Source organism: Microcaecilia unicolor, chromosome 2, assembly GCF_901765095.1.
Source record: "Microcaecilia unicolor chromosome 2, aMicUni1.1, whole genome shotgun sequence".
Classification (NCBI taxonomy): Eukaryota; Metazoa; Chordata; class Amphibia; order Gymnophiona; family Siphonopidae; genus Microcaecilia; species Microcaecilia unicolor.
The window spans coordinates 21,891,358-21,910,321 of record NC_044032.1 but is presented as its reverse complement, the minus strand read 5'-3'; the positions used below and the strand labels follow the sequence as shown (position 1 = coordinate 21,910,321).

The 18,964-nt window shown below is 46.2% G+C and overlaps 1 protein-coding gene across 2 annotated transcripts in view; it reads left to right on the top strand.

Annotated features, from left to right (window-relative positions):
- Positions 1-18,964, top strand: part of CNTFR (ciliary neurotrophic factor receptor) — a 901,912-nt gene that overhangs the window by 497,794 nt on the left and 385,154 nt on the right. The gene's annotated exons all lie outside the window — the stretch shown is intronic.

The following is an 18,964-nucleotide window of genomic DNA, read 5'->3' as shown; positions in this document are numbered from 1 at the left end:
ATATAAAACTAAAAAATATATAATAAAAACGTCAAAATTTAAAATTAATCATAAAATATGTATTTAAACGATGTAACAATGAAGAATCAACTTTATTAGCCAAACTGTGTCGAGTCCCTTTCTCCCTGCTACAGTTTGGCTAATAAAGTTGATTCTTCATTGTTACATCGTTTAAATACATATTTTATGATTAATTTTAAATTTTGACGTTTTTATTATATATTTTTTAGTTTTATATTTTTTGTTTTTTGCTTTTGTTAGTTATCTTCACTGTTTTGTTTCTTACTATTTATTTATGTGACATTTATATCTCACATTATCCCAACCAAGTCTGTTTACATCCAAAGTGCCGTCTTATTTATGTAATTTTTTGATTTTGATGGATTCATCGTTTAAATACATATTTTATGATTAATTTTAAATTTTGACGTTTTTATTATATATTTTTTATTTTTATGTTTTTTGTTTTTTGTTTTTTGCTTTTGTTAGTCATCTTCGCTGTTTTGTTTCTTGTTGATTTTCTTGCGAAGACTGGTTTCTTCTGTGTTTTGTACTACATAAATAAATAGTAACATAGTAGATGATGGCAAATAAAGACCTGTATGGTCCGTCCAGTCTGCCCAACAAGATAAACTCATTACATAAGGTATGATGTGATTCTTCATATTTATTTTATTATCTCATTTATACCCCAGATTTTCGCAACAGTGTCAGGCTCAATGTGGCTTACAGAGCACCGCAGAGGCAGACGCCAGTGCAGTAAAATCAAGCTAATACAACAGAAAACCTACATAAGAAATAATGGGGAAGATGGGGAAGGGGCGGAAGGAGCAGGGAAACCGGGGGAGAGGAGGGAAGGATGGATGTGTCCAAAATTGTCGATAAATTGATGTGTATCAAGCAGAGGAGACACTTGCTGAGAGTCCTTTGGATAAGCTTTTCCAAATAACATGGTCTTAAGTGATTTCCTGAAATTGAGATGGTTGTGGATGGTTTTAATAGTTTTCGGCAGAAAATTCCATAGGTGTGAGCTGATGAAGCAGAAGGATGAAGCATACGAGGTTTTGTACTTAAGTCTGTTATAGCTTGGGTAATGAAGGTTTAGATATGAACGGGATAATCTTAATGCATTCCTAGGTGGTTGGATGAATAGATTAATCTTATAGCTAGGAACTTCACCATATAGAATTTTGTGAATGAGGGAGCAGATTTTAAAGGTGATTCGATCCTTGACAGGAAGCCAATGTAATTTCTCTCGGAGGGGTTTGGCACTTTCAAATTTAGATTTTCCATAAATTAATCTGGCCGCTGTGTTTTGGGCTGTCTGCAGTTTCTTAATTAGTTGCTCTTTACATCCTGCGTAAACTCCGTTACAATAATCCAAGTGACATAAGACGATGGACTGTATCAGGTAACGAAATACCTCTCTCAGGGAAAAAAGTTTTTAATCATTTTAGTTTCCACAGCGAGAAGAACATCTTCTTTGTGGTGGAGTTTATTTGGCTTTCGAGAGTAAGGTTTCGGTCAAGGGTGACTCCCAATATTTTGAGGCTTTCAAAGATGGGAAGGTGAAGGCTGGGGGTGATTAAGGTTGAAGGTCTGTACTTGTTGTGTTGAGATGATAGAATAAGGCAGTGTGTTTTGTCAGCATTCAGTTTTAGTTGAAAAGAAGTTGCCCAAAAGTACGTCGTATTTTCATATGTATACCTGATCTTGAATGTCCTTGCCATTTTCAGAGCATAGACCATAGAAGTTTGCCCGGCACTGTCCTTGTTCTAAAATTTCTGACGCTGTCGTTGAAGCCCCTGAAAAGCTCCATTCCAGCCCATCCAATTCTATTCAGCCTCGATCAGGGCACAGACCGTAGAAGTCTGCCCAGTACTGGCTTTGTTTCCCAATTACCGGTGTTGCCAACCAATCTCCGCTAAGCTTCTTTGGAGCCATTCCTTCTAAACAGGATTCCTTTGTGTTTATCCCACACATTTTTGAATTCCGTTACTATTTATATCTCCACCACCTCTCGCGGGAGGACATTCCAGGTATCTAGCACCCTCTCAGTGAAAAAATGCATCCTGACATTATTCCTGAGCCAACCCCCTTTAAACCTCAGTTCACGCCCTCTAGTTCCACCACCTTCCCATCTCTGGAAAATGTTTATTTGCAGATTAATACCTTTCAAATATTTGAACATCAGTCTCATATCACCCTTATTTCTCCTTTCCTCCCGGGTATACATGTTCAGGTCAGTAAGTCTCTCCTCCTTCACCTTGCTATAAAAACCCAATACCATTTTTGTTGATTTTCTTGGAACCACTTCAAATAAAACTATAACCACAAATCCCCAGGGTGGGAATTGAACCTACAATCCTTCAAATACAACTACCCCAGCGCCAACCGCCTACCCCAAACATGGTGCAAGCATTTGTGAAACAATTTTGGTAAAGGTTAGGTGCCAAAAATCTTTGCACTAAAAAGTATTCAATAAGGGCATCTGGATTCCCTCACAGATTCCACCACAGAATAGAGCGGGTGTAATTGTGAGTTCCTAAATGAAGGCATTTACATGAGCAACTTTCCTTTCTGAGCACACCACCAGAACCCTCATCCACACTCTTACCACCTCTCGCTTAGACTATTGCAACTTGCTTCTCACAGGTCTCTCACTTAGCCATCTCTCTCCTCTTCAATCTGTTCAAAATTCTGCTGCACGACTAATATTACGCCAGTGTCATTATGCTCATATTAGCCCTCTCCTCAAGTCACTTCACTGGCTTCCTATCCATATCCGTTTCCTCTTATTGACCTATAAGTACATTCACTCTGCAGCTCCTCAGTACCTCTCCACTCTCATCTCTCCCTACATTCCTTCCCGGGAACTCCGTTCACTGGGTAAATCTCTCTTATCTGCACCCTTCTCCTCCACTGCTAACTCCAGACTCCGTTCCTTTTATCTTGCTGCACCATATGCCTGGAATAGACTTCCGGAGCCGGTACGTCAAGCTCCATCTCTGGCCGTCTTCAAATCTAAGCTAAAAGGCCACCTTTTTGATGCTGCTTTTAACTCCTAACCCTTATTCACTTGTTCAGAACCCTTATTTTATCATCCTCACTTTAATATTCCCTTATCTCTTGTTTGTCCTGTTTGTCTGTCCTAATTAGATTGTAAGCTCTGTCGAGCAGGGACTGTCTCTTCATGTTCAAGTGTACAGCGCTGCGTACGTCTAGTAGCGCTATAGAAATGATAAGTAGTAGTATTTTATAAGTGTTGCATGTAAGTGTGTCAACCTACCAACGGCCCACCCATATTCATGCTTCCTTGCAGTTATTCACTCAACTATCTGGTGCTACTTTACGCCTGAGTGCAGTTATGCATGGAACTGCCATTTCTCTGAGAGTAAGTAGGACATGAGAATCTCATATTTGGGTGGCATTGTCTAGTGGAGCCTCAGCGTGGAGAACTTCCAAGCAACTCTTCCAGAATCCTTTGGAAGGCTGCACCGCGCATTCACACACATGTTCCCGCCTAGTGCTGCCGCTCAGGAAAGACGATCTCTCTTCATCTGCGGAGCAGTGAGCATGTGTTCTACTCATTCTCTTCGCAGCTCGAGTCCGATTTGGCTTTTCAGTGTTATTTTCTTTATGTAAGTGCTGCACAGGACCAGTGGTTCCTTTCCATTCTTTTCCTGTTGTGCGGTGATTCCCAAACCTGTCCCAGTCATTCAGGTTTTCTGGATATCCATAATGAACATTCATAAGTACATAAGTATTGCCATACTGGGAAAGACCAAAGGACCATCAAGCCTAGCATCCTGTTTCCAACAGTGGCCAATCCAGGTCACAAATACCTGGCAAGATCCCTAAAAAGTACAAAACATTCTATACTGCTTATCCCAGAAATAGTGGATTTTCCCCAAGTCCATTTAATAATGATCTATGGACTTTTTCTTTAGGAAGCCGTCCAACCCTTTTTAAAACTCCGCTAAGCTAACCGCCTTTACCACATTCTCTGGCAACAAATTCCAGAGTTTAATTACATGTTGAGTGAAGAAAGATTTTCTCCAATTCGTTTTAAATTTACTACAATGTAGCTTCATCTCATGCCCCCTAGCCCTAGTATTTTTTGGAAAGCGTAAGCAGATGCTTCACATCTACCCATTCCACTCCACTCATTATTTTATAGACCTCTATCATATCTCCCCTCAGCAGCCTTTTCTCCAAGCTGAAGAGCCCTAGCCACTTTAGCCTTTCCTCATAGGGAAATTGTCCCATCCCCTTTATCATTTTTGTCGCCCTTCTCTGAACCTTTTCTAATTCCACTATATCTTTTTTGAGATGCAACGACCAGAATTGAACACAACATTTGAGGTGCGGTCGCACCATGGAGTGATACAAGGGCATTATAACATCCCCATTTTTGTTTTCCATTCCTTTCCTAATAATACCTAACATTCTATTTGCTATCTTAGCCGCAGCAGCACATTGAGCAGAAGGTTTCAACGTATCAACGACGACACCTAGATCCTTTTCTTGGTCCGCGACTCCTAACGTGGAAGCTTGCTATAATTCGGGTTCCTCTTTCCCAAGTGCATCACTTTGCACTTGCTCACATTAAACATCATCTGTCATTTAGATGCCCAGTCTCCCCGTCTCGTAAGGTCCTCTTGTAATTTTTCACAATCCTCCCGCGATTTAACGACTTTGAATATCTTTGTGTCATCAGCAAGTTTAATTACCTCACTAGTTACTCCCATCTCTAGGTCATTTATAAATATGTTAAAAAGCAGCAGTCCCAGCACAGACCCCTGGGGAACCCCACTAACTACCCTTCTCCATTGAAAATACTGACCATTGAACCCTACTCTCTGTTTTCTATCTTTTAACCAGTTTTTAATCCACAATAGAACACTATCTCCTATCCCATGACTCTCCAATTTCCATCTTAGTACGTATTCATTGTGGATATCTTGAAAACCTGAATGGCTGGGGATCCCATAGGACAGGTTTGGGAACATCTGTCATAGTGTCTCTTAGTGTTTTTTTGGCACTTTTAAGTTTCCTTTATTTTCTGTGATTTGTTGGCCCCCTTAGGAAATTGGAAGACTCTGCATCCAAATGGTACATGAAATTGAATGTGGAAAAATGCAAAATGATGCACATTGGGAAGAATAATCCAGATCATAGTTACCTGATGCTAGAGGGTCCACCTTAGGAGTCAGCACTCAAGGAAAAGATATAGGTGTCTTTGTAAATAATATGCTGAAATCTTTGGCCAAAAAAGCAAACAGGATAAGAACATAAGAGTAGACATACTGGGTCAGACCAATGGTCCATCTAGCCCAGTATCCTGTTTTCCAAATGGTGGCCAAGCCAGATACAAGTACCTGGTAGAAACCTAATTAGCAGCAACATTCCATGTAGAACCCCAAAGAATAGCAAGATTCTGGAATCCTAAAGAGTAACAAGATTCCATTCAGAATCTCAAAGAGTATCAACATTCCATACTACCAATCCTAGGCCAAGCAGTTGCTTTCCATGTCTGTCTCAATAGCAGACTATGGACTTTTCCTCCAGGAATTATTAGGGAAGGGATGTTAAGTAAGACCAAGAATATTATAATGTCTCTGTATCGCTCCATGGTGTGACCTCACCTTGAGTATTGCATACAGTTCTGGTCACTGTATCTCATAAAAGATATAGTGGAATTAGAAACGGTTCAAAGAAGAGTGACCAAAATGATAAAGGGGATGGAATTCCTCTCATATAAGGAAAGGCTAAAGAGTTTAGGGCTCTTCAGCTAAGAAAAGAGATGGCTGAGAGGGATATGATAGAGGTCTACAGAATCCTGAGTGGTACGATTTTTTTTTTTTTTACTCTTTCAAAAAAAATACAAAGAGTAGGGGACTCTAAATGAAGTTATATGGAAATGCTTTTAATACAAATAGGAGGAAATATTTTTCACTCATCAAATAGTTAAGGTCTGAAACTTGTTGCCAGAGGATGTGGTAACAGCAGTTAACGTATCTGGGTTTAAAAAAGGTTTGGACAAATTCCTGGAGTAAAAGTCCATAGTCTACTATTGAGACAGATGCGGGAAACAACTGCTTGCCCTGGGATTTGTAGTATGGAGTGTTGCCAGGATTTTAGTTTCTGGCTTGGCCACTGTGTGGAAAACAGGATACTGGGCTAGATGGACCATTGGTCTGACCCAGTATGGCTACTCTTATGTAAAATGTAAATTGAAAACATTGCGGCTCAGATGGTTACTTATAAGAAATTGTGGGATGATGTAACTCATTTACTATATACTGTGCATTGGTTGCCAGATGAGTCCGGAATTATGCTCAAAGCTCGTGGGTGGTGTTTTAAGGCCCTGCATGATATAAGGTTTGTGCTCCTGCTAGGCAGGTACTTCATTCTCAAAATGCCTATAATCTGGACTTTCCATCAGTGAAGACGTTTAAATCTGTGAAAAGGCAGCTCCAAAGTTTTCCCTATTTTTTTTTATTTTCCAGAGATATTTTTTAGAGAATAAGTCAGTAACACAGGGGTCCTTTTACTAAACTGAGTATGTGCATCCTACACACGTCAATTTTGAACTACTGCCTGGCTGCCATGTGGCCCAGGTGGTAATTTCATTTTTTACGTGTGTCCACTAATGGGCTCATTTTCGAAAGAGAAGGGCGCCCATCTTTCGACACAAATCGGGAGATGGGCGTCCTTCTCCCAGTGTCGCCCAAATCGGCTTAATCGAAAGCCGATTTTGGGCATCCTCAACTGCTTTCCGTCGTGGGGACGATCAAAGTTCCCCGGGGGCGTGTCGGAAACATAGCGAAAGCGGGACTGGGGCGTGCTTAACACATGGGCGTCCTCGACTGGTAATGGAAAAAAGAAGGGCATCCCTGACGAGCACGTGGCCAACTTTACTTGGTCCATTTTATCTTGCGACCAAGCCTCAAATGTGCCCGAACTGACCTGATCATCACCGGAGGGAATTAGGGATGACCTCCCCTTACTCCCCCAGTGGTCACTAACCGCCTCCCAACCTAAAATATACATTAAAAATATTTTTTGCCAGCCTCTATGCCAGCCTCAAATGTCATACCCAGCTCCCTGCCAGCAGTATGCAGGTCCCTGGAGCAGTTTTAGTGGGTGCAGTGCACTTCAGGCAGGCGGACCCAGGCCCATTCCCCCTACCTGTTTCACTTGTGGTTGTAAATGTGAGCCCTCCAAAACCCACCACAAACCCACTGTACCCACATGTAGGTGCCCCCTTCATCCCTAAGGGCTATGGTAGTAGTCTACAGTTGTGGGGAGTGGGTTTTGGGGGGGCTCAGCACCCAAGGTAAGGGAGCTTTGCACCTGGGAGCAATTTCTGAAGTCCACTGCAGTGCCCCGTAGGCTGGCTGGTTGGTGTCCTGGCATATGAGGGGGACCAGTGCACTACGAATGCTGGCTCCTCCCATGACCAAGTGGCTTGGACTTGGTCTTTTCTGAGATGGGCGTCCTTGGTTTCCATTATCACAGAAAACTGGGGACGACCATCTCTAAGGAAGACCATCTCTAAGGTCGACCTAAATGTTGAGATTTGGGCGACCCCGACCGTATTATCAAAACGAAAGATGGATGCTCATCTTGTTTCGATAATACGGGTTTCCCCGCCCCTTCGCCCGACGTCCTGCGAGGACGTCCTCAGGAAAACTTGGGCGCCCCATTCAATTATGCCCCTCTAAGTGTGCCGGAAATTTTCCGGTGCGCGGCGCTAACTGGGCAGTGATCGGCATTGTACGCGCATAGACCTTTACCATCTGGTTAACACATGAGTCCTTAACACTAGTTCAATGGGTGACGGTAAGGTCTCAGGCCCAAAATGGATGCGCTCCAGTTTTCATTTTGCCGCACATTCATTTCAGTCAAAAAAAAAGGCCCTTTTGCAACTGTGCTGAAAAATGGACCTGCGTACATCCAATACATGTCCAAAACTCCGCCGCACGTCTTATCTACCGCGTGAACCGATACTCTCATATCACTCCTCTCCTCAAGTCGCTTCACTGGCTCCCGATCCGCTACCGTATACAGTTCAAGCTTCTCCTATTGACCTTCAAGTGCACTCAATTTGCAGCCCCCCATTACCTCTCTACCCTCCTCTCCCCGTATGTTCCCACCTGTAACCTCCGCTCTCAGGACAAATCACTCCTTTCTGTACCCTTCTCCACCACCGCTAACTCCAGACTCCGCCCCTTCTGCCTCGCATCACCTTATGCCTGGAACAGACTTCCTGAGCCCATACGCCATGCGCCCTCCCTGCCCATTTTCAAGTCCTTACTCAAGGCCCATCTCTTCTCCCTTGCTTTTGACGCCTAACCACCTTCCCATTTCTGATACCTACACTGACTACATAGTTTTTACCTTTAGATTGTAAGCTCTCTTGAGCAGGGACTGTCCTTCCCCATGTTTAAACTTGTACAGCGCTGCGTAACCCTGGCAGCGCTAAGAAATGCTAAGTAGTAGTAGTAGTAGTCTACACCGGCGTAGGCCATTTTTTGGCATACCTTAGTAAAAGGACCCCACAGTTACAAACGAAAGTGCAAGAATCAAGAAATAACAAAGAAAAAATTAATACAGGCATAATTTCTGGTAGATCTTTTTTTACACTTATGTGGGTATGATTACTAATAGCGTTTTTAACGTGCCTGTAAATTTAAGGCATGTTAAATGTTAGCGTGCCTATACATTTCTATGGGCATATTGGCGTTTAACGCATGTAAACCATTTACCCGCATTAAAAATGCTAACACGCCCATAGCGCCGCTTATTAAACATAGGTGATGGTAATCTATTACAGCTTTTTATTCTAGTTAAGAGTCTCATAAACCCATAATTGTGAAAAAAATTTTTTTTTGAAAATGTTTTTTTTAATGAATTCCACCCCCCTCCCCCCCCACACACACAGACACACTGTTAAAACCTGACAAACGGTGGTCATGTTTGCTGTTCTTAGAGCATAGGATATAGTTTTTTTTTTTTTTTTTTTTTTTGGGGGGGGGGCATATTTTGGCTTATTTGTTTGATATATTTTGTATAAAATAAAATTAACAAATGGTGATATGATACAGACGTTCAAATATTTGAAAGGTATTAATCCACAAACGAACCTTTTCTGGAGATACGAAGGCGGTAGAACGAGAGGACATGAAATGAGATTGAAGGGGGGCAGACTCAAGAAAAATGTCAGGAAGTATTTCTTCACGGAGAGAGTGGTGGATGCTTGGAATGACCTCCCGCAGGAGGTGGTGGAGATGAAAACGGTAACGGAATTCAAACATGCGTGGGATAAACATAAAGGAATCCTGTTCAGAAGGAATGGATCCTCAGGAGCTTAACCGAGATTGGATAGCAGAGCCGGTAGTGGGAGGCGGGCTGGAGGTTGGGAGGCGGGGATAGTGCTGGGAAGACTTATACGGTCTGTGCCAGAGCCGGTGGTGGGAGGCGGGGATAGTGCTGGGCAGACTTATACGGTCTGTGCCAGAGCCGGTGGTTGGGAGGCGGGGATAGTGCTGGGCAGACTTATAGGTCTGTGCCCTGAAGAGCATAGGTACAAATCAAAGTAGGGTATACACAAAAAGTAGCACACATGAGTTGTCTTGTTGGGCAGACTGAATGGACCGTGCAGGTCTTTTTCTGCCGTCATCTACTATGTTACTATGTAAATACTGAAAATAGATGCCGAGGAACTTTGAGGCAAGTGATTGATACATGAAAAGAAGAGCCAGGATCTGAAGTCGCTTGTGCTATAAGAGATCCGATAGCCCATCATATATTCATCTGATGCCTCTTTGTCCTTTGGTATCTTTTTTGTAAGAACAATCGCATTCCCATTCCCCTTTTTTCCTGTAAGCGGTGGTCCACCAGCAGGCCCAATGTTTTTCCAGTACTGTTCCATAAATGTGTAATATACTTCCAGTAGAGCTGAAGACATTGAATGATTATGTAATTTGCAGGAAGCAAATGTAAATTTGGATCTTTAAGGAGTGTTATAGCTCCCTTTTAGGGGAGTAGTGAAAATATTTATGTGTTTACTTAGGATTGGATGGGGTGAGTTGGTCTGGTATTTTATGTCTTTTGTTTTTATGATGAATTTTTTATGTTTTAATGTTGAAAATAAGCGACAGGCTATAAAACTGTATACTGAATTACATTTTTAAAGCTGGAAATGAAACGTATCAGACTTGACAATGCTTTCATTTCGTGCAGCGTCTGGAAAAAAGCGCACGCAGGGAAAACAAGCAGGCTTACACAAAATCTTAAGGCAGAAGTAAGGTGGAGGAGGAAGGCGGCTTTTATCCTATCATGAAATTTAGGCCCTTATTCATGATCTTTCTCCAGGTTTTTAATGTATTATATGTTTTTACTTGTTCTTTTTATGACGAGTGTTTTGCAGTAAATCAACTACTTTTTAGGCGGGGTATAAATTTTATAAATAAAGAAACAGAACGAAGAAGAGGACCAGGAAAGGTAGGCAACAGCGACGGCGGGGGAGGGTTGGTGGTGGGAGGGATGTCGAGAGGGTCATCGGCGGGGGGGAGGTCAAAGTTGGTGGTGGTGGTGGCGGCAGCAGAGGGGGGGGGGGTCGGCAATGGTGGGGGGGGGGGGTCGGCGGTGCCGGGGGGGGGGGGGCTAAAATGTGCCCCCTCACCTCGAGCTCTGGACCCCCTTCCCGCCGAAGTCTGGCTACGCCCCTGCATTGGGCACTTTGCACGTTGGAATTTTCACCTGTTGTTTTTTTACATACAAGTAATTCAGAAGTTCACATTTAGACTAGCCTTTACAGGAGGGAATAAGTGAGATATCCTTTTTAACCCCCTATTGTTTATTTGGCCCTCCAATTCAGATTTAAGTGATAATTGAGGCCTCTGTGTCTCAGCAGATTTAATGTGTCTGTAGATCTGAAAAATGGCTGACGGGTGTGTCTAGGTGCTGAACGTTACACGTGGAAGTTGGTACTTTACAATCTATGGACCAGATTCAGTAAATGGCAGCCAATTTGAGCAGCAGAGAAAAATCAGCATGGAGTACTGTTCTATAAAGCTAATCTATCACAATTGAACTTTAACCCAATATCTTTTATTTTTCATCACGAAAATGAATTCTCTTTACTTGACTGCCCAATCCACTCTGTTACCTGCATTTTAACTACGTATTTCTCATTCCGGAACTGGTGATTGCCATAACGGAACAATGTAAGCCACACTGAGCCTGCAAATAGGTGGGAAAATGTGGGATACAAATCCTATAAATAAACACATAAAGGACACTGGTATTTACAGCAGCTAAAACCAGGTGTAAATGCTGGCACCCAGCTCTTGGCATTTGGGCACAGAATTGGCGCTATTGTGTAACACTGTTCACAATTCAGATGAAATTGATCCTCAGAAGCTTAGCGGACATTGGGTGGCAGAGCTGGTGGTGGGAGCGGGGCTGGTAGTTGGGAGGCGGGGCTAGTGCTGGGCAGACTTCTACGGCCTGTGCTGTGAAAATGGCAGATACCAATCAAGGTCAGGTATACAGAAAAAGTAGCACATATGAGTTTATCTTGTTGGGCAGACTGGATGGACCATGCAGGTCTTTCTCTGCCGTCATCTACTATGTTACTATGCTGCTTATTTTCGAAGGAGATGGCCGGCCATCTTCCGACACAATTCGGGAGATGGCTGGCCTTCTCCTAAGGCTGGCCAATTTTGTATAATCAAAAGCCGATTTTGGCTGGTTTCAACTGCTTTCTGTCGCAGGGCCGGCCAAAGTTCAAGGGGGCGTGTCGGCAGGGTACGGAAGGCGGGACGGGGGCATGGTTACGAGATGGCCGGCTTCGGCCGATAATGGAAAAAAGAAGGCAGGCTCTGACGAGCACTTGGCCGGCTTCACTTGGTCCATTTATTTTTAGCACCAAACCTCAAAAAAGTCCCTCAACTGACCAGATGACCACTGGAGGGAATCGGGGATCACCTCCCCTTACTCCCCCGGTGGTCACCAATCCCCTCCCACCCCCCAAAAAAAATTAAAAATCATTTTTTTGCCAGCTTCTAAGCCAGCCTCAGATGTCTTACCCAGCTCCATGACAGCAGTATGCAGGTCTCTGGAGCAGTTTTTAGTGGGTGCAGTGCACTTCAGGCAGGTGGACCCAGGTCCATCCCCCCCAAAACCTACTGTACCCACATGTAGGTGCCCCCCTTCATCCCTAAGGGCTATGGTAGTGGTGTACAGTTGTGGGGAGTGGGTTTTGGGGGGGATTTGGGGGGGCTAAGCACCCAATGTAAGGGAGCTATGCACCTGGGAGCTATATTTGAAGTCCACTGCAGTGCCCCCTAGGGTGCCTGGTTGGTGTCCTGGCATGTGAGGGGGACCAGTGCACTACAAATGCTGGCTCCTCCCATGACCAAATGCCTTGGATTTGGCCGGATTTGAGATCGCCGCCATTAGTTTCCGTTATCGCTGAAAACCAATGCCAGCCATCTCTATAGCCCGCCCAAATGTTGAAATTTGGCCGGCTCCAACCGTATTATCGAAATGAAAGATGGCTGGCCATCTTGTTTCGATAATACGAACGGGACACCCCTTTTCGGTGCCGGCCATATAGATTGCCGGCCCCGTTCGATTATGCTCCTCCATGTTACTATGTTATGTATGTTACTATGTTAATTTCTTGGAACGCCTCTGCGCTGCCCCTAGCCACGCCCCCTTTTGAGTTGCACGCTACGGAATTTAGGTGCGCAGATTTATGCGTGCACAGATTTTTAATCTTGCCACTTATCTGCAATAATTGATAACATCAATTTATTGTAGTTAATTGGCTCGTGAACAAATGAATTTGAACACACATCTTCGATCGGCGGCCAATTTTGGGCATCGTGTATAGAAGCCGGGGGTATATGTGTAAGTGTTGGCACTCGCGTGTGTAACTAACCATTTTTTTTTCACTGATTTCCCCCCCTCCCCTATGTTTATCTTTGTGAAATGCGTGCTTCCGTCACGCAAACGTGTTATTTCAGAACAGGCTCCACGTCGGCAGATCTCTTTCTAAAATACTCCCGTCTCAATCTGGACATGTTGGCTCCAGTTTCTGCACTCTGTCTACCACAGGGCTGTTTTTCTTTTGGGGCATAAGGTGCCTCATTTTAACGTTGTCTGTTGCTTAACCCAAGCTGACTGTATAGACCATATCCATATTAATCATCTCAGCAGCCACATCTGTCTGCAAACGTTTAATTTTCACATACGATTACTCCGTTTCTCTTTTATTCAGCATTCACTTTATAAAGTGCCATTCACAGCGGGCGTCTTCTGCCTATAATAACCAGAAGTGTGAGAAGCTTTTCTGGAGGGGAGGGTCTGCCTATCCCTACACATACACAGCATCTCTGCACACCAGTAAGGGATTCCCAAGATGGTCTGCAAATAATATTTGATGTATTTCGTAGTGATTAACTTTGGCTAGCATGGTGCCGCTAAGCTCTACCATCTGATATCATGTCACGCCCTGCTCTTAACTCATATGCATTGGGGCATTCCCCCACCCCCCACCCCCCAGCAGTTACCATGGAACAGGTAGGCTCAACACACTCCTGGCACAGTTCACTACTACTACTACTACTTAGCATTTCTATAGCACTGCCAGGGTTACGCAGCGCTGTACAAGTTTAACATGGGGAAGGACAGTCCCTGCTCAAGAGAGCTTACAATCTAAAGGTAACAAACTATGTAGTCAGTGTAGGTATCATGAGTGGGGAAGGTGGTTATGCGCCAAAAGCAAGGGAGAAGAGATGGGCTTTGAGTAAGGACTTGAAGATGGGCAGGGAGGGCGCATGACGTATGGGCTTGGGAAGTCTGTTCTAGGCATATGGTGATGCGAGGCAGAAGGGGCGGAGTCTGGAGTTAGCGGTGGTGGAGAAGGGTACAGATAGGAGTGGTTTGTCCTGAGAGTGGAGGTTACGGGTGGGAACATACGGGGAGAGGAGGGTAGAGAGGTTCACTGATAAAGTACCAGAGATGAGATAAAGGCAGGGTTCTGGAATGGTAACATAATAGTCACCAAGGCTCATGAGCAACCAGTAATTATTTCTTTGAGTGTTTTGCTGTTGATGTTGTTTTATTTTTTTTTTAATTATTTATTTTTTATTTATGCTGTGGGATTTTGTCTCTGGTTCTGCCTCTTGCCAAAGTAACTAGCTCTGGATTGCAGGAGCTCTGTGTTACTGATAGCTCCCCTGCCAGATGACCCAGTGTGGTTAAGGGTGGGCAGGGGGGGGGGGGGGATGTCCAGCAGTGCAGTAACTGACGGATTGAAGTTATAGACTGTGAACTGTTACCTTGTGTCGGTCAGTTGAGGAGCCCAAACTCGGTGGATTGGGGAGTCCAGCCAGTGACATTCCTAGGTCGGTTGCCACCCGGGGCGGATCGCCGATGCACACCCCTCCTCCGGTGCAGCACGACACCCCCACCCCCCCCGGCGCAATGTCACCCCCCCCCCCCCCGGATGCATTCTTCGCTGCTGGGAGCAGCCGCGTGGCTGTCGGCTTCGCTGGCTCCCTGCTCCCTCTGTCCCGGAACAGGAAGTAACCTGTTCCTGGACAGAGTGCGCAGGGAAACAGCGGAGCCGAGAGCCGCGCGGCTGCTCTCTGCACCCCTCCAGCGGCGTCCACCCGGGGCGGACCACCCCCACCACCTCGCCCTTGCTACGCCGCTGACTCCAGCCGTATCTGGGGCTCAGGTGGAGTGTGGTCTACTCCTGGATAAGGAGAGACCTTCGGAGTGGCAAGCCCGAAGGGAGAAGACAGTAACATTGAGTCTGTCCTGGATGGTATTGAAGTACATCGGGAAAGAGAAATCTGTTCTGATTAGACTGTGAGACAGGCATGAGAGTTACGTACACGTGCTAACCCAGTAATGAACTATTGCTGTAATCATCTTTAAAGCAATCTGATTTATATTTGAACTGTATGAAGATCAATGCAGTGAAATCATCAGTTAAGAAGTTAATAAATGTTCCAGTTCGTTTGAAATCCTCTTGAGTGTCGTGTGGTTCCTGAGCGGATGAGCTGACGGGACCCAGGGCGTAGCCAGACTTCGGCGGAAGGGGGGTCCAGAGCCCGAGGTGAGGGGGTACATTTTAGCCCCCCCCCGCCATTGCCGACCCCCCCTGCCGCTGACCCTCTCGACCCCCTTCCCGCTGCCAACCCGCCATCACCTACCTTTGCTGGCGGGGGACCCCAACCCCCGCCAGCCGAGGTCCTCTTCTTCTTGAGATCAGCCACAGGAAGGATGCATGCAGGGCGGCGCTCCGGGCAGGAAAGAGGGGGCTCTTTCCTGCCTCGAAGAGGTCACTAGACCACCAGGGCAGTAGTAAAGTAAGGGGAGGGGGGTGATGGGGAGGGGGGGTGACGGGGTGTGTGACAGGGGGAGGGGCAAATGTGACAGGGGGCGGAGCGAGGGCATGACCACCGGAGGGCATGAAAGGGGGCGGGTGGGGTGGGGTGTGTGGTGGGGGCGGGGCATGTGTCCTCCTTTTGGGGGGACAAAATATGGTAACCCTAAGAAGAGAGAGATGGCTAGCTGGAGGTAGGAACACTTTTGCTGGGGATGCCTGACTGAAAGCAGGGCATTGAGACTTCTAGGGATGAGAGAAAGGGGTTGAGACGGCTGGGAATAGGAGTGAAGGGTTTGAGAGAAGAAGGCAGGTGGGAATAGCAGGGACAAGGGTGGGTGGTCAAAAGAGAATACTGGAATTGGAGGATGAGAATAAGGGGGGATGGGAGCAGGGGCGTAGCCAGACAACAGATTTTGGGTGGGCCTAGGAAAGAATTGGGCGGGCACCAACTGTTCTCCCCCCCCCCCCCAAAAAAAAAAGATCTCAGCTGGTGGGAAAACGCTTCTTTCCACCTTGGCAGCAGGCATGCACAGGTGCCGGTGTTGTGGAGAGTGGCATGTTCGTTACCATCAGGGGGAAATCTTCAGCTGACGGAGCTTGGGATTCCCACCAGTTACCACTAAACATGTGCTACTGTTGGGTGGGCCTGAGCCATAAATGGGTGGGCCCTGGCCCACCCAAGCCCACCTGTGGCTACGCCACTGGATGGGAGAGAGATTGCTAGAATTTTGAGGCAAGAGAGTGACTAGCTGAGGAGAGAGAGACTAGTGGGACCCAGGCAGTGGTGGAGTGGCAAAACTGTGGCTTTCTGTGCCTATGAGCTGTATTCTTTTGCTGTGATATATGTGTTTCTCCTGGTTGGCCAGCAGATGGTGGTTGTTTTCTTTAAAGCTGTACCAGAAGTGACAGGTTTTTTTTTTTTTCTTTTTCCCACCTGTGAGATAATTTGCCAGTCTCAGTTTAGCAGTAGAAGTGGAAAGACCTCTCTGCTGAGACCCTGTGATCAGTTATATTCTGTAACTGGTGAACAGCTATATTTCCTGTACTTTCCAGGCAGTCATAAAATGTGCCCCCCCTCCCCCACACCTTGGGCTCTGGTGTTGGTCGCCCCTATCCATCGCGGTCTGACTACGCCCCTGGTGCAGAGGAAGAGAGATGCAAGGCGCAGTGCCCGTAGGTGCACGGAGCCGAAAATAACATGGTGCCGTGCACCGATGGGCATGCGCTCGGAGGCCAGCGGGGAGCGAGCGGGGCGAGGGAAGGGCCAGGACCTCGTCGCCAAAGGCTCCCCGCTGGCAAGCAGGAGGAGCTACAGGGGGGGTTTAAAGGCCCACAAGGAGGGCCGGGATGACCTCTTCCTGTGGCCAGGGCAAGCAGACTGCACCCAGCCCCCCCCCCCCCTCCCCAGTATAAACATGATGAACACACGGATAAATTGTCGCAGCTTTGGCGGGGTACCCAAGCCGGATTGTATTAGCTAGGCAGCTGGCGGCTGTGATTACGATACGGCCCCTTTGCTGTGCGGCGGAGAGCTCTGTTCAAGATTAGCCAGTCTTGCTAGGGCGGCGGACTTGGCTTGGGGGTTACTGAGCCAGAGGCTGTAGCGGCTTGGGTATGCCCAGGGTTAAGATATGTTTTGTATTTAAAATAAAGCTGCGGCCAAGTTGTGCCACGTCAACAAATACTATGTGTAAAGTCTTTACTGAGTCATGGTGGTAAATGCAGTTAATGGGGGCCCGAGGGGTCTCGGCTGCCTATGTTATGACAGGGTTGCTGCTGAGAGATTACAGAGATGGAGAATAGGGGAATAGCGAGAGAGGTGACGCTATTGGAATCAGAGAGAGGGTGCAAGGTAGGATATGGGAGAGAGGGAAAGGTTGGATGCTTCTAGTGAAGGACCACTACTACTACTTAACATTTCTAAAGCGCTACTAGGGTTACGCAGCGCTGTACAGTTTAACACAGTCCCTGCTCAAAGAGCTTACAATCTAAAGGACAAAATGCACAGACAATCAAATTGGGGCAGTCAAGATTTCCTGAATAGAGGTATAATGCAGTGGCGTAGCCAAGGGTGGGCTGGGGTGGGCCCAGGCCCACCCACTTTAGGTTCAGACCCACCAAGTAGCAGCACACCTATAATGTGGCTGGCAGGGACCCCAAGCCCCACCAGCCAAAAACTCCCAACAACTTTTTGCTGACGGTGAAAATCTGCTATTTAAAAGGTATACGGGGGAGAGGGGATGTTTGAAAGGCCATATGGCATGCAGGCGAGAGAGGGAGAAACCAAATCACTTGTAGGACAAAGCAGAGTGCTGCCCACCCACCTTGGGTCCTGGCCCACCCAAACTTGGCTATCTGGCTACGCCCCTGGTATAATGGTTAGGTACCAAAAGCGACATTGAAGAGGTGGGCTTTGAGCAAGGATTTGAAGATGGGCAGGGAGGGGTTCAGGAAGTCTATTCCAAGCATGGGGTGAGGCGAGGCAGAAAGGGCGGAGCAGGAGAGAGAGATGTTGCTAGGTGTGGGGGATGGGTGGGTGGAGGTGGATGATGCCTGGTAGAGAAGGGAAAAAAGAAGGAATGGGATGCTACTGGATAAGAGGAGAGAGGCATTGGACAGTTCTGGGCAAATTGTAGGAAAGGAGAGAGAGAAGAGGATGGGTACTGCTTGGTGGAGGGAGCGATAGAGTGGGGGAGAGGGAGGGAATATGCCGAGCAGAGAGTGAGAGGGGAAAGAGGAAGATACAAGGCAGTAGCAAGAGACGGATGCTTTGCCAGAGCTGCTGTCACAGGCGGGAGAGCAGTACCAGGACCACTCTGATAGGAAATTACATTGCATATCATTTCCTAATTGTATTTGCACATTAATACAATTTCAAAATAAACTAGATACGATTAAAATAGAGGGACCACATATTATCTATATGGAGTGGAGGAGTGGCCTAGTGGTTAGGGTGGTGGACTTTGGTCCTGAGGAACTGAGTTTGATTCCCACTTCAGGCACAGGCAGCTCCTTGTGACTCTGGGCAAGTCACTTAACCCTCCATTGCCCCATGTAAGCCGCATTGAGCCTGCCATGAGTGGGAAAGCACAGGGTACAAATGTAACAAAAATAAAATAGATACTATTGGAGATTCTACATGGAATGTTCCTACTATTGGAGATTCTACATGGAATGTTCTTATTCCACTAGCAACATTCCATGTAGAAGCCTGCACGGCCACATTGGTGATCTGCAAGGGCCGACTTCTACATGGAATGTTGCTAGTGGAATAAGAACATTCCATGTAGAATCTCCAATAGTAGCAACAGTGGAGGAGTGGCCTAGTGGTTAGGGTGGTGGACTTTGGTCGATTCCCACTTCAGGCACAGGCAGCTTCTTGTGACTCTGGGCAAGTCACTTAGCCCTCCATTGCCCCTGAGCCTGCCATGAGTGGGAAAGTGCAGGGTACAAATGTAACAAAAATAAAATAGATACTATTGGAGATTCTACATGGAATGTTGCTATTCCACTAGCTAAGGCTGCGCAGGCTTCTGTTTCTATGAG